Genomic DNA, 24,600 nt, shown 5'->3' with positions numbered 1-24,600 from the left:
ACTTATGTGTTTGCTAGGCCCCGGCATAGTCTCACAAGGGACAGCTATATCTGGGTCCTTTCAGCAAACACTTGCTAGTATATGCAATGGTGTCATCGTTTGGAGGCTAATTATGGGATGGATCCCTGGATATGGCAGTCTCTAGATGGTCCATCCTTTTGTCTCAACTCCAAACTTTGTCTCTGTAACTCCTTCCATGGGTGATTGTTCCCAATTCTAAGAAGGGGCAAAGTGTCCATACTTTGGTCTTTGTTCTTCTTTAGTTTCATGTGTTTTGCAAATTGTATCTTATATTTCAGGTATACTAAGTTTCTGGGTTAATATCCATTTATCAGTGAGTACATATCATTTGAGTTCTTTTGTGATTGTGTTACCTCACTCAGGATGATGCCCTCCAGGTCCAACCATTTGTCTAGGAATTTCATAAATTCATTCCTTTTAATAGTTGAGTAGTACTCCATTGTGTAAATGTACCACATTTTTTGTATCCATTCCTCTGTTGAGGGGCATCTGGGTTCTTTCCAGCTTCTGGCTATTATAAATAAGGCTGCTATGAACATAGTGGAGCATGTGTCCTGCTTACCAGTTGGAACATCTTCTGGATATATGCCCAGGAGAGGTATTGTGGGATCCTCTGGTAGTACTATGTCCAATTTTCTGAGGAACCGCCAGACTGATTTCCAGAGTGGTTGTACAAGCTTGCAATCCCACCAACAATGGAGGAGTGTTCCTCTTTCTCCACATCCTCGCCAGCATCTGCTGTCTCCTGAAATTTTGATCTTAGCAATTCTGACTGGTGTGAGATGGAATCTCAGGGTTGTTTTGATTTGCATTTCTCTGATGATTAAGGATGTTGAACATTTTTTCAGGTGCTTCTCTGCCATTCGGTATTCCTCTGGTGAGAATTCTTTGTTTAGCTCTGAGCCCCATTTTTTAATGGGGTTATTTGATTTTCTGGAGTCCACCTTCTTGAGTTCTTTATATATATTGGATATTTTTGGGAAGCCATATGTGCTGTTGCAGGGTGGCGCTGGCTACTGCTGGCCACCACACATACATAGGCAGTAAAGGTTCTTTTGCCAAGATGAGGTTTTGAGAATTAACCAGAGTTAACCAATCAGATGAGAGAGACATTAACCAATCAGATGAGAGACAAGTTAACCAATCAGATGAGAGACAAGTTAACCAATCAGATGTAGGCATGCAAATGAGGTGGTAAGCATAACCCAAGCACAACCAATCCGGGTGTGAGACATGCCTCTCCTAATCCTATATAAGCAGCACCAGTTCTGGGCTTGGGGTCTCTTCGCCTCCCAATCAAGTACTCAAGCTCTCCCAATAAACGTGTACGGAAGGACCCTGTTGTGGCGTCTGCTTTGCTGGTGAGCCAGGGTGCACACAAGAGATATTAGTCCCCTATCTGATTTAGGATAGGTAAAGATCTTTTCCCAATCTGTTGGTGGCCTTTTTGTCTTATTGACGGTGTCTTTTGCCCTACAGAAGATTTGCAATTTTATGAGGTGCCATTTGTCGATGCTCAATCTTACAGCATAAGCCATTGCTGTTCTATTCAGGAATTTTTCCCCTGTGCCCATATTTTCCAGGCTTTCCCACACTTTCTCCTCTATAAGTTTCAGTGTCTCTGGTTTTATGTGGAGTTCCTTGATCCACTTAGATTTGACCATAGTACAAGGAGATAGGAATGGATCAATTCGCATTCTTCTACATGATAACCACCAGTTCTGCCAGCACCATTTGTTGAAAATGCTGTCTTTCTTCTATTGGATGGTTTTAGCTCCCTTGTCAAAGATCAAGTGACCATAGGTGTGTGGTTCATTTCTGGATCTTCAATTCTATTCCATTGGCCTACTTGTCTGTCATTATACCAGTACCATGTAGTTTTTATCACAATTGCTCTGTAGTAAAGCTTTAGACCAGGCATGGTGATTCCACCAGAGGTTCTTTTATCCTTGAGAAGAGTTTATGCTATCCTAGTTTTTTTTTTGTTTTTGTTTTTTTTTATTCCAGATGAATTTGCAGATTGCTCTTTCTAATTCGTTGAAGAATTGAGTTGGAATTTTGATGGGGATTGCACTGAATGTGTAGATTGCTTTTGGCAAGATAGCCATTTTTACTATATTGATCCTGCCAATCCATGAGCATGGGAGATCTTTCCATCTTCTGAGATCTTCTTTAGTTTCTTTCTTCAGAGACTTGAAATTCTTATCATACAGATCTTTCACTTCCGTAGTTAGAGTCATGCCAAGGTATTTTATATTATTTGTGACCATTGTGAAGGGTGTTTTCCTAATTTCTTTCTCAGCCTGTTTATCCTTTGTGTAGAGAAAGGCCATTGACTTGTTTGAGTTAATTTTATATCCAGCTACTTCACTGAAGGTGTTTATCAGTTTTAGGAGTTCTCTGGTGGAATTTTTAGGGTCACTTATATATACTATCATATCATCTGCAAAAAGTGATATTTTGATTTCTTCCTTTCCAATTTGTATCCCCTTGATCTCCTTTTGTTGTCGAATTGCTCTAGCTAGGACTTCAAGTACTATGTTGAATAGGTAGGGAGAAAGTGGGCAGCATTGTCTAGTCCCTGATTTTAGTGGGATTGTTTTCAGCTTCTCACCATTTACTTTGATGTTGGATACTGGTTTGCTGTAGATTGCTTTTTATCATGTTTAGGTATGGGCCTTCAATTCCTGATCTTTCCAAGACTTTTATCATGAATGGGTATTGGATTTTGTCAAATGCTTTCTCTTCATCTAACGAGATGATCATGTGGTTTTTGTCTTTGTGTTTGTTTATGTAGTGGATTATGTTGATGGATTTGCATATATTAAACCATCCCTGCCTCCCTGGAATGAAACCTACCTGGTCAGGATGGATGATTGTTTTGATGTGTTCTTGGATTCGGTGAGCGAGAATTTTATTGAGTATTTTAACATCGATATTCATAAGGGAAATTGGTCTGAAGTCCTCTATCTTAGTTGGGTCATTTTGTGGTTTTGGTATCAGAGTTATTGTGGCTTCATAAAATGAATTGGGTAGAGTACCTTCTGCTTCTATTTTGTGAAATAGTTTGTGAAGAACTGGAATTAGATCTTCTTTGAAGGTCTGATAGAACTCTGCACTAAACCCATCTGGTCCTGGGCTTTTTTTGGTTGGGAGACTATTAATGACTGTTTCTATTACTTAAGGGGATTTAGGACTGTTTAGATCATTAACCTGATCCTGATTTAACTTTGGTACCTGGTATCTGTGTAGAAACTTGTCCATTTCATCCAGGTTTTCCAGTTTTGTTGAGTATAGCCTTTTGTAGAAGGATCTGATGGTGTTTTGGATTTCTTCAGGATCTGTTGTTATGTCTCCCTTTTCATTTCTGATTTTGTTAATTAGGATGCTGTCCTTGTGCCCTCTAGTGATTCTGGCTAAGGGTTTATCTATCTTGTTGATTTTCTCAAGAACCAGCTCCTTGTTTGGTTGATTCTTTGAATAGTTCTTCTTGTTTCCACTTGGTTGAATTCGCCCCTGAGTTTGATTATTTCCTGCCATCTACTCCTTTTGGTTGAATTTGCTTCCTTTTGTTCTAGAGCTTTTAGGTGTGTTGTCAAGCTGCTAGTGTGTGCTCTCTCTACTTTCTATTTGGAGGCACTCAGAGCTATGAGTTTTCCTCTTAAAAATGCTTTCATTGTGTCCCATAAGTTTGGATATATTGTGGCTACATTTTCATTAAACTCTAAAAAGTCTTTAATATCTTTCTTTATTCCTTCCTTGACCAAGGTATCATTGAGAAGAATGTTGTTCAGTTTCCACGTGAATGTTGGCTTTCTAATATGTATGTTGTTTTTGAAGATCAGCCTTAGTCCATGATGATCTGATAGGATGCATGGGACAATTTCAATATTTTTGTATCTGTTGAGGCCTGTTTTGTTACCAATTATATGGTCAATTTTGGAAAAGGTACCATGAGGTGCTGAGAAGAAGGTATATCCTTTTGTTTTAGGATAAAATGTTGTGTAGATATCTGTTAAATCCATTTGTTTCATAACTTCTGTTAGTTTCATCGTGTCCCTGTTTAGTTTCTTTTTCCATGATTTGTCCATTGATGAAAGTGGTGTGTTGAAGTCTCCCACTATTATTGTGTGAGGTGCAATGTGTGCTTTGAGCTTTACTAAAGTTTCTTTAATGAATGTGGCTGCCCTTGTATTTGGAGCATAGATATTCAGAATTGAGAGTTCCTCTTGGAAGATTTTACCTTTGATTTGTATGAAGTGTCCCTCCTTGTCTTTTTTGATAACTTTGGGGTGGAAGTCGATTTTATTAGATATCAGAATGGCTACTCCAGATTGTTTCTTCAGACCATTTGCTTGGAAAATTATTTTCCAGCCTTTCATTCTGAGGTAGTGTGTGTCTTTTTCCCTGAGATGGGTTTCAGCAAAATGTTGGGTGCTGTTTTTGTAGCCAGTCTGTTATTCTAGGTCTTTATTGGGGAATTGAGTCCATTGATATTAAGATTCCTAGGCAAATGGTTGGACCTGGAGGGCATTATCCTGAGTGAGGTAACCCAATCACAGAAGAACTCAAATGATATGCACTCACTGATAAGTGGATATTAGCCCAGAAACTTAGAATACCCAAGATATAAGTTACAATTTGCAAAACACATGAAACTCAAGAAGATCAAGACCAAAATGTGGACACTTTGCCCCTTCTTAGAATTGGGAACAAAACACTCATGGAAGGAGTTACAAAGTCTGGAGCTGTGACAAAAGGATGGACCATCTAGAGACTGCCATATCCGGGGATCCATCCCATAATCAGCTTCCAAACACTGACACCATTGCATACACTAGCAAGATTTTGCTGAAAGGACCCAGATAGAGCTGTCTCTTGTGAGACTATGCCGGGGCCTAGCAAACACAGAAGTGGATGCTCACAGTCAGCTATTGGATGGATCACAGGGCTCCCAATGGAGGAGCTAGAGAAAGTACCCAAGGATCTAAAGGGATCTGCAACCCTATAGGTGGAACAACATTATGAACTAACCAATACCCCGGAGCTCTTGACTCTAGCTGCATATGTATCAAAAGATGGCCTGGTCGGCCATCACTGGAAAGAGAGGCCCATTGGACTTGCAAACTTTATATGCCCCATTACAGGGGAACGCCTGGGCCAAAAAGTGGGAGTGGGTGGGTAGGGGAGTGGGGGGGGGAGGGTATGGGGGACTTTTGGGATAGCATTGGAAATGTAATTGAGGAAAATACCTAATTAAAGAAAAAAAACAAAGAGGCCCATTGGACTTGCAAACTTTATATGCCCCATTACAGGGGAACGCCTGGGCCAAAAAGTGGGAGTGGGTGGATAGGGGAGTGTGGGGGAGGGTATGGGGGACTTTTGGGATAGCATTGGAAATGTAATTGAGGAAAATACCTAATAAAAATATTAAATAAAATAAAATAAAATAAATCAGAAAAAAAGAATAGTAATTGTTGCTTTCCATTATTTTTGTCGTTAGAGTTGGCATTCTGTTCTTGTGGCTGTCTTCTTTTAGGTTTGTTGAAGGATTACTTTCTTGCTTTTCCTAGGGCATGATTTCCATCCTTGTTTTTTTTCTGTTATTATCCTTTGAAGGGCTGGATTCATGCAAAGATAATGTGTGAATTTGGTTTTGTCATGGAATACTTTGGTTTCTCCATCTACAGTAATTGTAAGTTTGGTTGGGTATAGTAGCCTGGGCTGGCATTTGTGTTCTCTTAGTGTCTGTATAACATCTGTCCAGGATCTTCTGGCTTTCATAGTCTCTGGTGAAAAGTCTGGTGTAATTCTGATAGGCCTGCCTTCATATGTTACTTAACCCTTTTCCCTTACTGCTTTTAATATTCTATCTTTATTTAGTGCATTTGTTGTTCTGATTATTATGTGTCAGGAGGAATTTCTTTTCTGGTTCAGTCTATTTGGAGTTCTGTAGGTTTCTTGTATGTTCATCAGCATCTCTTTCTATAGGTTTGGGAAGTTTTCTATAATTTTGTTGAAGATATTTGCTGGCCCTTTGAGTTGAAAATCTTAATTCTCATCTACTCCTATTATCCATAGGTTTGGTCTTCTCATTGTGTCCTGGATTTCCTGTATATTTTGAGTTAGGATCTTTTTGCATTTTGCATTTTCTTTGATTTTTGTGCAGATGTTCTCTATGGAATCTTATGCACCTGAGATTCTCTCTTCCATCTCTTGTATTCTGTTGCTGATGCTCACATCTATGGTTCCAGATTTCTTTCCTAGGGTTTCTATCTCCAGCGTTGCCTCACTTTGGGTTTTATTTATTGTGTCTACTTCCCTTTTTAGATCTAGTATGCTTTTGTTCATTTCCATCATCTGTTTGGATGTGTTTTACTGTTTTTCTATAAGGACTTGCAACTCTTTAGCAGTGTTCTCCTGTATTTTTAAGTGAGTTATTACAGACCTTCTTGATGTCCTCTACCATCATCATGAGATATGCTTTTAAATCTGGATCTAGCTTTTCGGGTGTGTTGGGTAATCTCTGGAGTTAGTTATTATAGTTGTCTCTGGTTAGAGATTGTTCCTCTCATGATTCTGTTAGCCTCTATCAGAAGACCTGGGAGAGTAACTCTCTCCTCTGAATTTCAGTGGTCAGAGCACTCTCTGCACGCAAGCTCTCCTCTTACAGGGTAGCTGCACGGATATCTGGCATTCGGACCTCCCTCCTGGCCGAAGATGAAGGCCTGAAACAGGACCTGTCCCAGAAGCTGTGTTACTTCGGCCTGCCACAGAAGCTGTTAGCTTCTGTAGTCCGCACTCTCACCTGTACAGACTAGTCTCGGGGGATCTGGGAACCAAGATTGCTCCCCCAGGTGCTCCAGCAAAGCCCTCCCGGGCAGGGCAGACACCTCTCCTCTGGCAGGGAAGGTGCCCGGATGTCTGGAGCCCGAAACAGGGTCTATCTCAGAAGCTGTCCTCTAGAGACCTTAAGGGTGTCCGCTGACTCTGCGCCCAGGTAACTCATTGCTGGTGCCGACCGGAAGAGACTTGTGACCCTGGTCAGGCCGGGTTTCCTGCTTCCCTAATGCTGTCTCAGGTCCCGTGTGATTGGATTGGAACAGAAGTTGTGTTCTACTCACCGGTGGTCCTAAGATTGCATGAAGAGTCCTCTGGGGGATCTTCGGGGTGTCCACCGACTCCCCGCCCAAGGTGACCCAGTGCTGGAGCTGACTGGAAGGGCCAGTATTTTTCATTATCAAACGTTAATCTCACCTTGCTCTCTCATAGCCCGTCAGTCCACATGATGAGATATTCCTGTTTTGAGAACTATTAGGTAATGAGTCACTCACACACCTTTGTGATACCATGTATGGCTTGCTGTTAATAGAGAAACTGCAGCATAGCTTGAGACAGTTGGGTTGTAGAACTGTTTGTACATCAGGACTGCCAGCATTTGGAGCTACCTGTAAAGCTGCTGTCCCAGATGCAGTGTTTCACATGCACAGAACAGTGCACCTCTCCCATTCACAAGATATGTGTGCCCAGGCTCCAGATAGAAAACAATCACCTCTTTTCCATGCTGCCAACAATTACTGGGTACCAATTCTGACACAAGCACCATGTGCAGCTTGTCTACCACCCTGGTGGAAGAAAAAGCTTCAGAAATGCACTCTGCATACTGCATGGCACACATATGAAGCTGCTGCCATGCTGCTAAACAGCTTCCTTGACCTTCTGGGCATGAAATGGAAGGACTGTTTGCCAGCAGCTTGGTAAGCATGGGGCATCCCTATAGCCACTCGAGATATTTATGAAGTTATGGGTAACAAGTGTGTGGGCTATGTGGATGAATAAAATTTAGGAGGGCTGCTTGACTCTATGACCTTAAACTGGGTAAGGGTGGGGTTTCCCAGGACATTATGGCTCCCCTCACCCTCGAGACTTGGTAACATCAAGTGTAAATTCTTTCCTGGAGTCCCACTTCCTGAACTTATACCTTCTGTCTTGTGTAGGCTTCTTTGGGGGCCTTTGGCCAGGTTGTTTTCTGCATCTGAACTTTTTCATGTTTTCCTGCTTCTTAGCTTTAGTCCCAAATAACTCATTGCATGCTGGCTGTTGGTTTTAGGGCCTCCCACTGTGTCCTCATCACTGTCCACAGGCCTCAGCTTACTTTCTGCCTGTGGTCTTTCCAATCCTGGGGCAGCATCCCTGTTCACCTCTGCTTACCTAGGATGTGGCAGAGCTCCACCCTCCTTCCCACACATAGCTGAAGTTTGAATGTACATTTCTCTGTCTCTTTACTCTTGTATGCATGGGAATGATGCCCTGAGGAGTATGTTTCTCTTTTCCTTTCAATGATGCACTGTTGTGGCTTTCTGGCTCGGCTTTTCTCCTTCTCCTTAGACAACAGTGTCTCACTAAATAACTCAAATCAGCCTGAAACTCATGCTGTTCCTCCTCCCCAGGACTTGGTAAGCATGGGGCATCCCTGTACTGAGAGATGTGTGTCATGAAATTCAGCCTTGTAGCTTACTTTTTTCATATTTTTTGTTTTAATCTTTTATTATTTAATATTGTTGGAACATTCTATGGTGGGGAATCTCATGCCACCTCAGTGACCTAACTAGGAATTAGTAAGGTGGTTTGGTCCTTTCCATTTGGGGGAATTGGTTGTATGACCCTTAGCCTATGGACTTTGTTGCCTGCAGCCCCACATTACAACCATCTAGACTCTGACTAACCGTTCCCAGCATGATGTAATCCAGTACCCTTCCCAACTGGATGCTTTGATATGGGTTTCTTGTAGTTCAGAATGTAGAACTTCTCAGGTAAAGTACTAGCATGGAACTTGAGGTCAGGCTCTCCCATATTGCTGGTCCCACATTTTCATTTGGGTGAAGCTGAAATGCCAGCATTAGTGTTCTACTGAGTGTGGGTAGCTCATGGTCACCTGGGGACTCAGCTGATCTCATCTTTATGGCCTTAGTCTCTGGGACCTGGAGAGGTCAGGTCCCTTTCCTTGGGCTGCCTGCTCACTGGGAATCTGAGCCTGAGTGTTGAGTTGCCTGCCTGTATTTGGATTTGAAGACCATGCTCCCTGCCTGGCTTACGGATGTGTCTAGAGTGTTGCCCTTCACCTCTTCTGAATCTCTGTGCTTCCCTTCCTGCCTTCTGACACGTCCTCTATTCTAGAACAGTTTGGGGGCCAATGTCTTCGTTGTGCTTGCTGCTTGCCCAGGGTTTCATGTCAGGACGATGATGGATGGCTTCCAGAGTATGACTGTCATCTTTCTCCAGGTCTCAGTTTAACCTACTGGGTGGTAGGGCATTGGAGCCAGCCATTGCTTCTTGGTTTTCAGGACTCTGTTCCTCTTGCTACCATTCCCAAGCAGCTTACTCTGAGTTGTTTTCTTATCAGATGGAGCTTGGTGGCCCTTGGAAAGGAATGTGTCTTTTCAGCAAGCTCCCAATGAGGAGCCTCTCTGTTCCCATGTGAGGAAAAGCTGTCTGGGATAGTGCTGTAATGTGGGTGCCCTCTGATGGTTTTTGTTATGTGCTCTGGTCGAGTCAGCTTGACAAGCTGAGAGGCTTCAAAGTCACTCATGAGGCAAAGAGTTTCAAAGAAGTTCTCTTCCTAGAGTCTGGCATTTTCTCTAAACCATACATTATTTTTTTATTTTTGTGTTAGTCTAGTGTATGGATCTATGTGTTCTCTTTTAATATTATCTTATTATAAGTGCCTTTTCAGATTGAATTTTGACATAGCTAAAGCCTTTTGGTAGTGTTTTAACAGTCTTAAAACGTCCTTGAGCAAGACCATGGACTTAAAATTTAGTAAGAATGTTGTTAATCAAAATAGCCTCTGGTTCTACACTATCACTTTGAATAAAAGGTAGGTTACTCCCTTACACAGGAATTTACCATCACTAAAGAAGAAGGAAGTTTTAGACCAAAGGAGAAACCAAAATAGATACTTAGAACTATAGTGAAGTTACACCCATACACACGTATTTACAATGGCCTAACAAAAGGTGAACTATACAATAGAGTAAAATAGGAACTATGGCAAGGGCGCGAAGCCCTTAACCCTAGCTTTTAAGATTACTGAATCTTAGGTGGAGCCCTCATTGATCCCAATTGTTATCAATGAATTCTATCCCACATGGTTCCCTTTAGACCTTTTGGGTTTGCATTCTTCTGTTTTAAGTAAGATTCCGGTTACCTCATTTGTACCTTGTGAATATGTCACCCAACTTCCTTATTGTCTTCTGCATAAAAAGTCTGATGCTCGATTGGAAAAATACATTCAGATCCAACACAACCTCTCCTGTGTGCATCTGTTTGTCAATTCATCCTGCACTTTGTCCACCCGAGACTAGAGACCTGTTCCACACAGACAAAGGGGCCCAGAGAGTCTGCGACAGGTTTTGAGTAAGCAGAGCTCCCTTGCTTGGCGGCTTTGAGCTGGGACTTTGACATGTAAAGTTTCTGATAACTCTTGTTCCTTTTCTAGGTGTCTATGACATTGAAGACAGAATGTCCTCATCAGAAAACAATGAACATTACAGACGAGCCAGAAAGCTACAACCTGGCTCCGAAGATGCCAATCCTGGAAACTGGAAGGCAGGGTGAAGAATCTACTACTTTCCTGGAGAAAACAGAGAGAAGCAATGGGTTTTGGGTTATGTGTTCTCTCACCTGCCTCTTCCAGCACCAGCCCGAATGGTCCCATACTGAAGTTTCACCAGTAGTGCTTGTTGGAGCTTACTGGGCCAGTGCCTCAGCACCGTCTACTTGGGGCCAGGAGGCTTCAGGACTGGCCTTCCCCTCAGTTTCAGCTCCTCAGCATCCAAAGCCAACTTTCGTGTGACTGCTCCAGAGCTGTAGTAGATCCTGGATTTATGCCCATGCGACTGTGTTTAGAGCACCTATGCTTTTTATTATTTTTCAAATAAAAGTAAATTTATTTAAAACTTGGCCAGAGTTAGAGACAGAAACATTCTTAGCCTCTCTCCTGCTTTCTTTGTAGTTGTGTAACAATGCCAGGTATAATATCTACCTCAATGTTCAGCTCCTATGTATTGGTTTCTTTTTTTTTCTGTAATATTTTTAAAATATGGGAATTTCACATCATGACCCCCAAGCACCCTCACATTCCAGTACTTCCAGGTCCACTCCTCCTCTTTGGACTTTTTCCTCGTCCCGCATCCAAAAAGAGTAGAAAAATTCACAATTTGTGTTGCCCATATACTCACTAAAGCATGGTCAAACTCTCCGGGGTCACCTCCATAAGGAAAACTCAGTCCTCTCCCATTCAAACCCTGACCAGGAACCATAAAATGACAATTACCCCTTAGAAATTCTTCAACGGAATACAAAGCAATTGCCTTGCACTAAATATTTCCCTCAAATGAAACAAATATCTGTCCAAATAGTCAAATTTAATGAGAGCTTCCTCCCCTATTTTTGGCAATTCACATTTATGGCCCCCTGCCACTTTCCCTGGTCCATCTTTGGCTCTAAAGTCAGTAGTTATTAGACAGAGTATCTTTCCTACTTTGTTCCCTATAGCCATAGGGTGTCCTATGTAATCTACACATCCCAGCAGATCTGATATTATTAATGACACACCTTATATACTCAAACATACCTCAGAAGGTATAGTATTTGGAAGAAGATAAAGTGTATGGTAGTCTTAATTGTGAGCCTTATATTCAAGCTGTCTAGCTCCCTCCCTAGGCTCCTCCCTTTATCCCTGTGCTTTTATTAAGTCCCAAGAATCTAATCCTATAGCTTTTAAACACAGGTGCTTGAAGCTTTAGTTAATCTAATTAGCAGGGAAATAGGTGATAAAGAAGGGGGTAGAAGATGACAAAAGATGGCAATAAGAGAACAAAGAAAGAAAGCGATACAATGTAGCTTAAGCAAGACATCTCATCCTCAGTAGTAATTACTAATCACACTTGATATATAACTGACCAGAGTGTGCTGTGTATAATGTGTGCATGCATGCCTGGGTGTGTTTGCATGTTTTGTGTGTGTGTGCTCCATTGATGATGCTGTAGCTAAAAACCTGAGCCAGGAATACTTTTTTATATTTATAAAGGACTGAAATGTATGTCTTTAGTTCTGGAAGAAGAGCAGTCTAAAGTTAAGGTGCCAGCAGAATTAGGATCCAGGGAGGACTGTTCTGCCTCCAAGATGGCACAATGTGTGAGAGCCAGGCATGCTGAGTCCTCACAGGTACACAATAGCTTTCACTGGGCAGAACCTCAAGACTCAATACCTCCTAAAGTTGCCATCTTTTAAAACACAATGCTGCTTAGGGAATTAAATTTCCACATGAATTTGAGTAGGGGAGGTTCATTGCAGATAGATAAGCCTCATACTAAAATAGATGACAGCTGGTGATAACAGGATGTTAGGAAGCTAGTATCGATGCAGGGGAACATGGACCAGACTGACCTAAGAGGCCTAGAAACACACCCCACATTCTCAGTACATGTCCACATTGCTTTTGAAAACAATTCTTATTCAGTCTTTGAAAATTTCATATATGCATGTTATGGATTTTGATCGTATTCATCCTCTGTTATCTTATGACCTTACTACTTCCTGTGGACCTCCTCTTTTCCCAACGTAGTTGTCCTCCTTTCATGTTTTCTTCTTCTTTTTAAAATAACCCATTGAGCTGAGTTAGGACTGCTTGACTGCATGTTTGGAGGGTAATTTATTTCATCATGAACAACTTAGCAATACAATTTACCTTACACTTCTCAAGGCAAAATGACTCTTAACCCCCAACAGCCATTAACAATCAATAGCTCCTCACCTGGAGGGAAAGGATTCATCTCCTTCTAAGGCTGGGAAATATCCACATTTCATCCCTGAACATCTGCTGACCAACACACGGCTAATTTCCACAATAGCACCTTACTAAACATGGACTCACAAGTGTATTCTGTTGTATGTTGACTTCATTTTTTTGTGTGTCTATGACCAGCAGTGATACAGCTGGACAATTTGGTTGTTTTTAGGGTTTTTTTTGTGAGGGGGGGAACATTCATGCTGCTTTTCATAGTGGTTGGACTAATTTATATTCATTGTCTACATCCTCACTACTGTCAATTAATTAATAAGCTAATTAATTAATTAATAGTAGCTATTCTAAGTGGGGTGACAACTTATCTCATCCTGAATTGTAGTTTTTAATATTTTAAAAAAGTTTATTTTCATTTTATATATATGAAATTTTTGCGAATGTGCATGTATCTTTTTAAAGCCCACAGAGGCCAGAAGGCAGCATTGGATCCCCTGGAAATTGAGTTACAGATGATTGTGAGCCAACTTATGGGTGCTAGTGTGACCTGAGAATTCCACATCTTCATTTGAAGGCCAGTAGGAGAAGACTAGCTCCCATGTGGTGGGGGGAGGGGCTCATTTCCCACTTCCCCACTGACACACTTCCTCCAACAAGGTCACACCTACTTTAACAGGGCCACACCCACTTCAAGAACGGCCACACCCACTCCAACAAGGCCATACTTACTCCAACAAGGCCACACCCACTTAAGTCCACATCCACTCAAGGCCACACATATGAATAGTGCCACTACTTGGGCCAAGAATATTTAAACCACCACAAGTGGGCTAGGGGAGGGAAAGGGTAAGTATTATTTAATTGTCACCACATTTCTGTTTGAAATATTGAGGTTTTTAGAATTTTACAATAGTAGCATACCACACAGCAATGAGAGTGTGCTTATGCCTCCAAAACTGTGCACATAAGATAAACTTTTGTTATGCATCTTTAAGCACAATAAGAAAATTAAATTAAAAATTATTTTTAAAATGGTAACAGCTAGGGGTGGGCAGATGGCTCAGTGTTTGGGAGCACCTGCTGTTCTTGCAGAGAACCTGGGTTCCATTCCTGGTACCTAAATAGAGGCTCACAACTGTCTGTAATTCCAGTTTCAGGAGATTCAGTGCCTTCTTCTGGCTTCCATGAGCACAGGCAAGCATATCGTAAGCTTATATACATTCATGCAAGACCCCTATGCATATGAAATAAAGATAAGTAATTCTGCTTTAAAAAATAGTAAAGAGGAGTAAGTTGTTCAGTGGGTTTAATACACACACACACACACACATACACACGTTTCTTTTATTGGTTACCTCTGGCTCCTATAAATTAAAAGAAGGTTAGTACCTTAAACTGCATGGCATGTGTGTGTAGATGGGGTGGGGGTGTGGAGTATATAGCAAACTCCAACTTCAGGCACACTAGGCTGAAGTGTCTTGTTATTAAGCCTCACTCCCAGATCTTTGTTTTGTTTGGTTTTATTTTTTCATTATTATTTACATTCATTTCATGTCTCCTGTTTGTACACTCATTACTGAACACAATTAGAATGCAAACAAATGTACAAACACCATAATGAGCAGTATAAGCTAAAAGAACTAGTGGTATCTAAGCAGATTAATGGAAGCAGTGAGGAAAATGACAGTACAGGATTGTAGCCTGCACATTTTCCTTCTTTATCAAAAGAAAATGCTCAGAGGTACCATAATGGTAACACTTAGAGGAAACACCTAAGGTGGAGTACTTGACCACTATGAGGTCAGTCTGTCATGAGAGTTGTGTGGGAAGTCAGTAATGCAGGCAGTATTTTGGCCAACCTCTGCTCGTGTCAGCTGAACATCTCCTGTAAACAAAAGCCAAAGAAAACAAAGCCACACATTGACCTTTTATGTAAGCTTGGTGCAAGCTCTGCATTGTTTTGATTTCATGGTTCAAAAAGATATTCATGTTAAAAGTTGAGGTTGTGTAATGTTAAATTTTCTAAAGGCTGCATGTGTCTTTGTAGGTGAATAGTTTTTCAGTGCAGTTAATAATCACATTCATGTTTACCTATTTGCTGTATTTGTCTATATTATCCTAGGTGACTTGAGGAGACATTATGGGAAATGGTAGAGCAAAATCCTCAAATGAGGAGGCTCATAAAATCCAGTCCCTCTCAAAGGCATCAAGAATCAAAGGGCACTAACTTGCCTCAGTGACAGGTGACAGTAATACTTACATCCTAACAGGATTGTCTTCTGCTGATGTCAGTCCCTTAGTTACCTACTCTTACCTTCTTCTTCTAAAATGGCAACAACCACACTAGAGATATGTAACAGTACCAAGTGTTTCTGCTTCAGAGTTGTGCAAAAACTGTCCTGATCTTGCCCAAATGTCTAAGTATCTGAATGGTTACCAATGGGCAGCATTAAGCCTGATATCTACATTGCATATGAAGAAATGAAATTCAGCTCAGTTATGAAGAGTAATGTTATCAAGAGGGTCATATACCGAGTAATCGGCCAAGTTCCATCCTTTAGTGACTTCAATAAAATGTCACTAACACTTACCCCTAAGCCTCCATTTTCCTTAACAATGCCATAGAACAGTGTTAGTGTCTCATGATTACAAATTAAGCCAATTTTCTATCTCAATACAGCTGTATGTGCATCAAGCAGTGTTTTATTCTGGTACGAACACTTTAAAGCCTTCATGTCATAATTTGGTAATTAATACCACCATGAAACACAATGCTTTGCTAGACATATAAATTGTATTTGCATTACAATTATAAAACCTGGCTTTTGCTGGTAACTTAAGATTAACAGTCACAGATGGTTCAACCAGCTCCCAACAAGGTTGTTCAGTGGTTCTTTCTCTGCAGCATTCATGGGCCTACACCGTAGTGTGGACAGCAACTTTCAAGTCTGCTGTCTGGTGTGAGTGGTCATTATTTGTCTCTCTCAGTGCATCACCATCCACCATCATCTTCCCCCAACGTCAGTTGGTGCCATGCTCGTCTGCTGCATGGATGGACTGTGGGACTTCTGAACAGGAAGCAGTTTTGGAAAGCAGAGCACTGCTGCACTGGTGTGGTGAATGTTTCAGCCCATCCTTTTCTACCTCAGGAAGGGTGTTCACAGCTGGGAAGTGGGCGTGGCAACCCCTGGAATGGTGACTACAGGAAATTCTCATACTTTCTAAGTAAGAAGAATGACTGCAGTGGGAGACTGCTACAGATTGCAAGTTGTCACTCAGGGATGGCACCGCAAACTCACTTAAGTGTGTGCTTTGTGGCTGTAACAACTGTCATCCATGTCCTCTCCGGTCTCATTGATCTTCATGTTACCCTTTTCCCTCAGTTTACCACTTTTTGACTTTTTTCCTCTTGTTGCTTCCTTGGACCACTCGGTAGCACTGGATTTACCTTCAGGCAAGCCACTATATGACCTGCCCATGTGGCCTTGGGCAGCACCACTGTCATCCACACTGCTGCTTCCACGGCTGAGTTGGAACTTGAATGGCTTTGATTCAATATCCACTTGCACTTCCATACTGTTACCTTCTCTGTCCAGAGGGATGTAGGAGTTCAGAATGGATCCTGCCATTGCTTTGGTGCTGCCGTTATTACAAATTCTTCCCAAACTCACTGTGCCAGATTCTCTACTGAGACTACACCTTTCTTTCTGTACCTTGTCTTGAACTTGCAAATTGCTGAAACAGTTCATCATGGCACTTCCTGACAGACTGCCTTTGATACTAGCTCCAGCTAAGGCTATGGTACTGACTGTCTCACTCAGGTTGTTGCCAATAGTGCCTATTCCATCCATGTGGCTTCCACTTGCACTCAAACTGCCAGTCAGGCCGCTGACACTTCCCTCTCCTATGCTAGTGTTGTGCTTTGCTTCTGCTACTGATGTTGTATCTGTGGCTGTGTTAGTCCCACCTATGTTTATGTCATTCTCATCATCAAACTCAATCCTTACTCCTTTCCCATTTCCTGCAGACACTCCACAATCTCTGTTTCTGCAGAGGGAAATTGGGACCACACCATAGACATAAGCTAGCATGGTAGGAACACCAATGCCTATAATCACTGCAGCTACCACGGGAGAGACGATTATAGACAGGGTAACACCACTTGCTATGGCCAGATTCCACTTGTGTTTTGAAACATCTCTGCCTTCATAGCAATCATGAATCTTGAGGCCCACATACACAGGAATGCCAATGATCATGGCAGGAAGGGCAATGCTGGCTATGAGAGCAATCCCTACAGGAGCACCAACAAGGGTTCCCAGCTGCCACAGGATTTTCTACTTTCGGCTCCAGGGTTTCTTCCCCCGTAAACTACAACCCAAGGGACTTAGATAATGTAAATTGGAGATTTCTTTCATGCACAACCAACAAAACTCACAACCACAGACAGCACATGTCATATGATTGCAACTCCCATCCTCAATCTTGATTATATAAGCAGCACATCGTCGACATGGCTTTATGTCATCAGCTTCTGCTCTAGGTTCCTGTCTGTAACTAATAGGTGAAAAGCGTATAGTTCTTAAGCATAAACGCTGGGCTCTTTCCCAGAGAGCAGCCTCACAGGTCTGTTTGGGATGCCAGATTTGTTCACAGTGGTAGCAAAACTCTGTTCCACAGCCTTTTCGCCCACAAGTTAATTGTGGACACCGGGCACATCCAAATGCTATCACAGCGTATCCACAGTCTGCAGCCGGACACCACCTACAGTCAGGATCTGCAACGAGCCACTGTCGAAGCATAAATTCTTCATATTTTCCCATGAAGACATCATCACTTAATATCAAGCGAATGTCATGGGGATTAAACCGTTCCTTGCATTCTGGACAACTGATGTTAACTCGACTTTCAGAGATTTCTATCCTTATGTATTGTTGTAAGCAATCCACACAAGATCTATGGTGACATGTCATGATATCAGGAAATCTGTCCTGAGAAAGCCATAAAAGGCACAAAGGACAGTCCTTAAAGTCTCCAGTTTGTTTGCTGATGGAAGTCAATCCATTGTCAGAAGAGGTATTTGTTGAGAAAATGGAGTTCTTATGAGCACACATTTCAGAATGTATCCTCTCAATACTTGCCATTGCTTCCACCCCACCACTGAGCTCCCTTGATTTTCGTTTGCTGTCCATCTTCCTCCGAAAAAGAGAGCCTATTGAAATTCTTCTCTGTTTGGGTGCCTTTTTGACACAAGGCAAGCTCACAGATGAAGCAGAAGGTTGAAGATCTCTCTGTGAACCCATTTGCTGATGTAAACTCATGTCTAAAATGCTCATCAGAACTGAGTCAGAGTCATTTTAAAACTAAAACTTATTTCTTGTTCTTGCATTCAGATGAAGTCATGATGTCAAAAAGATCCCATTGGCTTCTTCAGAGAACTTGAAAAAGTTCAAGAGAAGACTCATCCGTCTTCAGGGGCATTGTGCGAGCAGGTCCATCCTGCGGAGGCAGAAAAGGAGGAAGAACGGAGGAGGACAGCCCTTCAGCATTGCCCCAGCGGAACCTTCTCAGCTAGGGCGAGAGCTACCAGTGAACGGTTGCCAGTGAACAAGAGAGGGAGAGCGAGCAGCTGCTTTCCCGAACTCCACTCAGTGACTCCTTCGGGATTGACCTTCGCAGCCCGGAACCAACACAGGAAGTGCCAGTCTCCAGATCTCTGTTTTTATAGTCCTAGATTTGAGAAGTCTGAATCAATTTCCCTGAGTCAGAATTAACAATTCGGCAAGGCTGTATCCCCTGTGGAAGCTGTCGGGAAGAATCAGTCTTCCTGTGGTTTACAGCTTCCAGAGATTCATTTCTCATAGGCCCTGTGTGACTAAGAACCATTCCTCAGTATTTCATGCATGCAATATTGATTCTTACCTCAACTCTCACCATTGATTGAGTTAAAAAAAAATCCTATTTTCTGTATCAATCTCCCCTTGTCTTCTGCTAGACTCACAGTTAAGCATTATGTAGAGAATCATGGATTTCTACTGTCTTACATTGTAACATTCACAGGTTCTAGGGACCGGGATACCTTTGGAGGTCATTATTCAGCCAACTACCATTCTTTTATGTCTCGGCTATTTTCAGTTCTTACCATCTTTAAAGGCCCTTTTGGCCTCTAAACCAATGCTGTACAGTGGAACTATAATATTAAGTCTATGTGTGCGATTTTAATTTATCCAGGAGCCATAATAATAAGGTAGAAAGATGCTGAGTCAGTGAACAGTGAGGTTGATCCCTAGCACCTAAGTTAAAAATGGAGCATCGCTCACACATAAAAGCTGGCTGTGGTGACCTATACCTACAATCCCAATTCTGGAGTGGCAGAGACAGAAGGACCTGTGGGACTTGCTGGCCAGGCAGTCTAACCAAATATGCAAGCTTTAGGTTCAGTGAGAGCCTCTGTCAAAAATTAGGTGGAGAGCAGTTGAAGAAGATAGCTGAATTCAATCTCTAGGGCGCGCGCGTACACACACACACACACACACAATCACACACAAGTGTGCACATGTGAGGACTTAAAAAGAAAACAGAAACAGGTAAATTTAATTTTATTCATAGAGTACATTTAATCTAATATATCCAAAACACCATCAATGACCTTGATATGAAATCTATTGTGGCGGTGTACTTTTTGTCCCAAGGCTTTGAAATCGGTATGTAGTTTGCTTTTGGTGTAATTATTAATTCAGATGAACCACATTTCTACTCCGTTGTGTTCTGGTACAGCACAATAGAGTTATGAAATTATAAGGAACTAGGGCTGATTGGAGCACACTCACAGCTCCTATTTTAGTGGCTATTTTCATCATCTCTGGCAATCTATTCTGACTATATCCACCGTTAAGATAATAAATGCTGGCTCAAATTCTTCTTGGTGTTCTGAGGCTGCCTCGTGAGGGATTAATATACACCCGAAGAACCAGACAGGCCAGGATTGACATTAGGTTAGGAGTGAACTAGATTCATCATGAGAACACAATCCACTATAGGTCTGAACGGAAGAAATTAAATTTAAGGCATTGTTATATCAGCTTATGGAAGAGCAAAAAAGCCAAAAAACAGACAAGGAGACACATCTCAGACCAGTGCCTGCAAGGAGCCTGTGCTCCTTAGGAATGGAGAGACAGCAGGCAGGTGAAGGTGCCATTATCTGAGTTGTAAACTGGCATTGCTAGAAAACTAGTGCTGCGGGTTAGAAATGGATACAATGGGAGAACAGAGGGGCTACTAGACATGCTATTGTGGAGGGAAGGAAAGAGGGAGGAATGGAGGGAAGGAGGCAGGGAGGGAGGTAGGCGAGAGGGAGGATGCAAGGGAGAGAAGTACTCTGAGTCCCTGCATTGGCCAAACCCATCTGGAAGGCATTTGGAAAGGGGGCCTGAAAAATGTAGTTTCTTGAGTTAGGAAAAAGCACAGGGGAAAAAATATTAGAGAAGCAATTCCTGAGGAATGGGCAGTTAAGTCTGTGAGCCACATCTTTTATAATTCAAAATGTCAGATAGCTAATGTCCTATGAAATGGAATTGATGGACACACAACTTGCCTGCCCTCTCAGCCTCCAAAAGGACAGTTCTAAAGCTTCTTACCCATTTCACGCAGGGTTCTCTTAAGACTGTGCTGCAGTTGCCCACAGTTGTCACATCCTTGTTACCTACTTTATCTCTGACCCCCTTTCCTCTTGTCTTGCCACAAGGCTCACCTTCCACACCAAACTTGAACCCAAGCCCCTTTCTTCAAGCAAGAATTTAGAACGAGCCAGAGGCAAAGGTCTCTAAATCAGAGGAGCCTAAGGATATTGGAGAGAGAAAATTAAGATTTTGTTTTGGTTTTAGACAGGCTCTCACTATCTATTTAGCTATGGCTGGTCTTGCTCTGTGGTGAAAAGCCTAGCCCAACTCACAGAGATCTGTCTGACACTGCCCCCAGACTGCTAAAATTCAATGCCAACATGTATTAAGTTTCCTTAGTTGGTGATCAGGCATTTTAGCTTCCAGGATCTGAGTGTTGTGTTTGTTGTATATGGGAATCAGCGCCATCTGTTGGTCACCGGTTCAAAACAGCTACTTCATCTTGTAGGACAGCACTTCGGCTTCAGGAGCCTTGTCTTTCTAGTGATGTTCAACTTACAGCTTCCACCAATCATTATGGTATGTGGTAGGGCTAGACAATCCCAAGAGCATGAACTTGTTTCTCTTGCTTTCGAATACAATTCTCGGTGGAAGTAAACATTGCATGAGATGTAATGATAGTGATGCATAGGATCATGACATCCTCTAGGTCCACTATGTTGATGCACCAGAATCATTGTAGATGAAGGAAGAATAGAAAGTACCGATTCCAGCAAGGGAAATATCCCTGTCATATCACTTATAGGAGAGGCCCAACATAATCAACGGACCCTCAATGTATCGAGAAGTGGTACCAGATCAGGGTCTTGATGTTGGCAAGCTCAGTCTTGTACCTCAATGAAAGATGTCCATATGTTGACACCATGTATGCTGAGTAGTTTTATGTCAACTTAACAGAGACTAGAGTCAAAAGAAACACTTGTGTGGGGTCTTACTGGGGCCTTGCTCTTGGCAAGTAACCATTCTACCACTGACTCGTACCACCATCGCCCTGCCAGTGTCTAGTGGACAGTTGTGCAGCAGGGTCTGCAGGCAGTCACTTTGCTATGAACTACACCTGTATCTTCCCTCTTCATCTCATCTGGTGAGTCAGGTGTCGTGAAGACACATTCTGTGCTTCATTCTCACTGTTTTAGCGTGGCCCAGGGTTGAGCTGATCCTCATAGTCTTTAATGGCTCCCCTTTAATGAGATGGACAAGATTTCCTTAACATATGTCTCATTTCTTCTTGTATTTTCTCCTTCACCTTGGGAACCTGACATGTGAATGTGCTTTCTAGACTGATTGTATTTTGAACTAACATATTCATTGTAACTATATCATGAGTAAGTATATATAGTACTTATATGGGAAAATGTGTATACATATTCATACAAATATACATCTTAGAGCAGCCGGCCTTTAACGCTCTGTGTAGGCATAGCTAGAGAAGTGTGTTTTTCCCCTTGTACCTATTCAATTATTGCCCTATACACTGATAGCTAGCGTTATTGTGGCCCATCTCTATTAACACCATATTTATAACCTATGGATTTGGTTTTTATGGTGGAATTTTGATTTTTAAGCCCCTGAGATGAAGTCTGTTATTTTTCTAGACACAGTTGATATATATATATATATATATATATATATATATATACACACACACATACACACACACACACACACACACACATATATATATATATATATATATATATATATATATATATATATGAATGATGGCCCTGTGTCCTGTAATAGGAAATACCAGGAAGAGTTCCTTTTCAGATTTATAAACACAGCACATATATGCTATTTCGCTTACATTTATTTTAGAAAGGGTTACATTTAGTCTTTTAGCTCGTTTTCTTTTTTTAAAATTTACTTTAAATTGTAATTCATGTTCACAATGCATTTTCCATTCTCCACCCCTCCCCATGCACCCCCGACTGCTCCACAATCCACACCTCATCCCTGCCCCACTACATCTCCACGTGGATTCCCCCACTCAGCACCACACCTGACCTCTAAACTTCCTGGGGCCTCCAGTCTCTTGAGGATTAGGTGCATCATCTCTGAGTGAACACAACCTGGAAGTCCTCTACTGTATGTGTGTTGGGGGCCTCATATCAGCTGGTGTATGCTGTCTGTTTCCTGGTCCAATGTTGGAAAAGTCTGGGGGGGGGTCCAGATTAATTAAGATTGCTGGCCCTCCTACAGAATCATCCTTCTCCTCAGCTTATTTCAGCCTTCCCTAACTCGACAACAGGGAAGGGCTGCATCTGTCCATTGGTTGGGTGCAAATAACTGCATCTGACTCTTTTAGCTACTTATTGGGTCTTTGGGAGGGCAGACATGCTAGGTCCATTTTTGTGACCATAGCCTCAGTAATAGTGTCAGGCCTTGGGCCTTCCCTTGATCTGGATCCCAGTTTGTCCTGTTACTGGACCTTCTCTTCCTCAGGCTCCTCTCCATTTCCATCCCTGCAATTCATTCAGACAGAAACAATTATGGGTCAGAGGTGTCACTGTGGGATGGCAACCCCATCTCTCACTTGATGTCCTGTCTTCCTGCTGGAGGTGGGCTCTATAAGTTCCCTCTCCCTACTGTCTGACATTTCATCAAAGGTCCCTACGTATGAATCCTGCTAGTCTCTCACCTCTCAGGTGTCTGCTGCATTCTGCGGGGTGGGAGTGAGGTGTCCCCTCAATCTTCTGAGGTTGCCTCTTTACATTCTTTCTGCTGGTCCTTAGGGCTTCAGTCCTTTTCCCTCATTTAATAGCAGATCAGGTTCCCCTTTACCCCATAATTTCCCCATTCTAACCCCCATCTACTTTCACTCCCAGGTCCCTTCCTCCCTCCCCACTTGTGATTGCTTTCTTTTCTCTCCCAAGTCGGACTGAGACGTCTTCAGTTGGGACATCAGCTTGTTGAGTCTTTTCAATTCTGTGGACTGTATCTTGTGTATCCAGTATGGGTTTTTTCTTTTCCTTTTTGGCTAATATCTACTTATTAGTGAGTACGTAGCATGCATATCCATTTGGGTCTGAGTTACCTCACTCAGAGTAATATTTTCTAGTTCCATTCATTTGCTTGCAAATGTTAGGATATCCTCATTCTTCATGGCTGAATAGTATTCCATTGTGTAAATGATCCATTTTGCCATGGGACATCTAGGTTGTTTCCAGCTTCTGTCTATCACAAATAAGGCCGCTCTGAACATAGTGGAACAGTTGCCCCTGTGGATTGTGGGGGCATCTTTTGGGTATATTCCCAAGGGTGGTATTTCTAGGTCTTCAGGTAGATCTATTCCCAAATTTCTGAGGAGCCTCCAGATTGATTTCCAGATTGGTTGTATCAGTGTGCATTCCCACCAGCAATGGAGGAGTGTTCCTCTTTCTTCACATCCTCTCCAATATATGATGTCACCTGAGGTTTTGATCTTAGCCATTCTGAATGGTGTAAGGTGGAATCTCAAGGACCTGAGGTTTTGATCAGACAGGCTTGAGTTCTTTATATGTTTTTTATATTAGCCTTCGATGGACTGTGGGACTAGTGAAGATGTTTTTTCAGAATCTGTAGGCTGCCGATTTGACATTTTTACTATGTCCTTTGCCTTACAGAAGCTTTCCAGTTTTATGAGATCCCATTTATGAATTCTTGATCTTAGAGCATGAGATGTTGGAGTTTTGTTTAGGAAATTTACCCCTGTGCCAATGACTTCAAGGTTTTCCCACTTTCTCTTCTATTAGATTCAGTGTATCTGGTTTTATGTTGAGGTCCTTGATCCATTTGGACTTCAGCTATGTACAAGGTGACAAATATGGGTCTATTTTCATTCTTCTCCATATAGACAGCCTGTTAGACCAGCACCACTTATTGAAGTTGTTTTCTTTCATCCATTGTATATTTTTGGCGTCTCTGTCAAAGATGAAGTGATGGTAAAAGTGTGGTTTTATTTCTGGGTCTTCAATTCTATTCCATTGATCAACATGGTCTGTCTCTGTACCAATACCATATAGTTTTTATCACTATTGCTCTGTAGTAAAGCTTGAGGTCAGGGATGGTGATTCCCTCAGCTGTTCTTTTATTGTTCAGAATAGTTTTCACTAT

At 42.0% G+C, this 24,600-nt stretch overlaps 2 pseudogenes; one reads left to right on the top strand and one right to left on the bottom strand.

Annotated features, from left to right (window-relative positions):
• Positions 1-10,638, top strand: part of LOC147002029 (uncharacterized) — a 31,863-nt pseudogene extending 21,225 nt beyond the window's left edge.
• A 5,104-nt stretch (positions 10,639-15,742) lies between these two features.
• LOC147002028 (E3 ubiquitin-protein ligase RNF19A pseudogene) lies at positions 15,743-18,215 on the bottom strand (annotated as a pseudogene).
• Between the last annotated feature and the right edge of the window lie 6,385 nt (positions 18,216-24,600).

Source organism: Mus caroli, unplaced genomic scaffold (assembly GCF_978045245.1).
Source record: "Mus caroli unplaced genomic scaffold, Mus_caroli_1 scaffold_11, whole genome shotgun sequence".
NCBI lineage: Eukaryota > Metazoa > Chordata > Mammalia > Rodentia > Muridae > Mus > Mus caroli.
The sequence above is the reverse complement of the archived record's forward strand: the minus strand, read 5'-3'. Positions and strand labels throughout refer to the sequence as shown.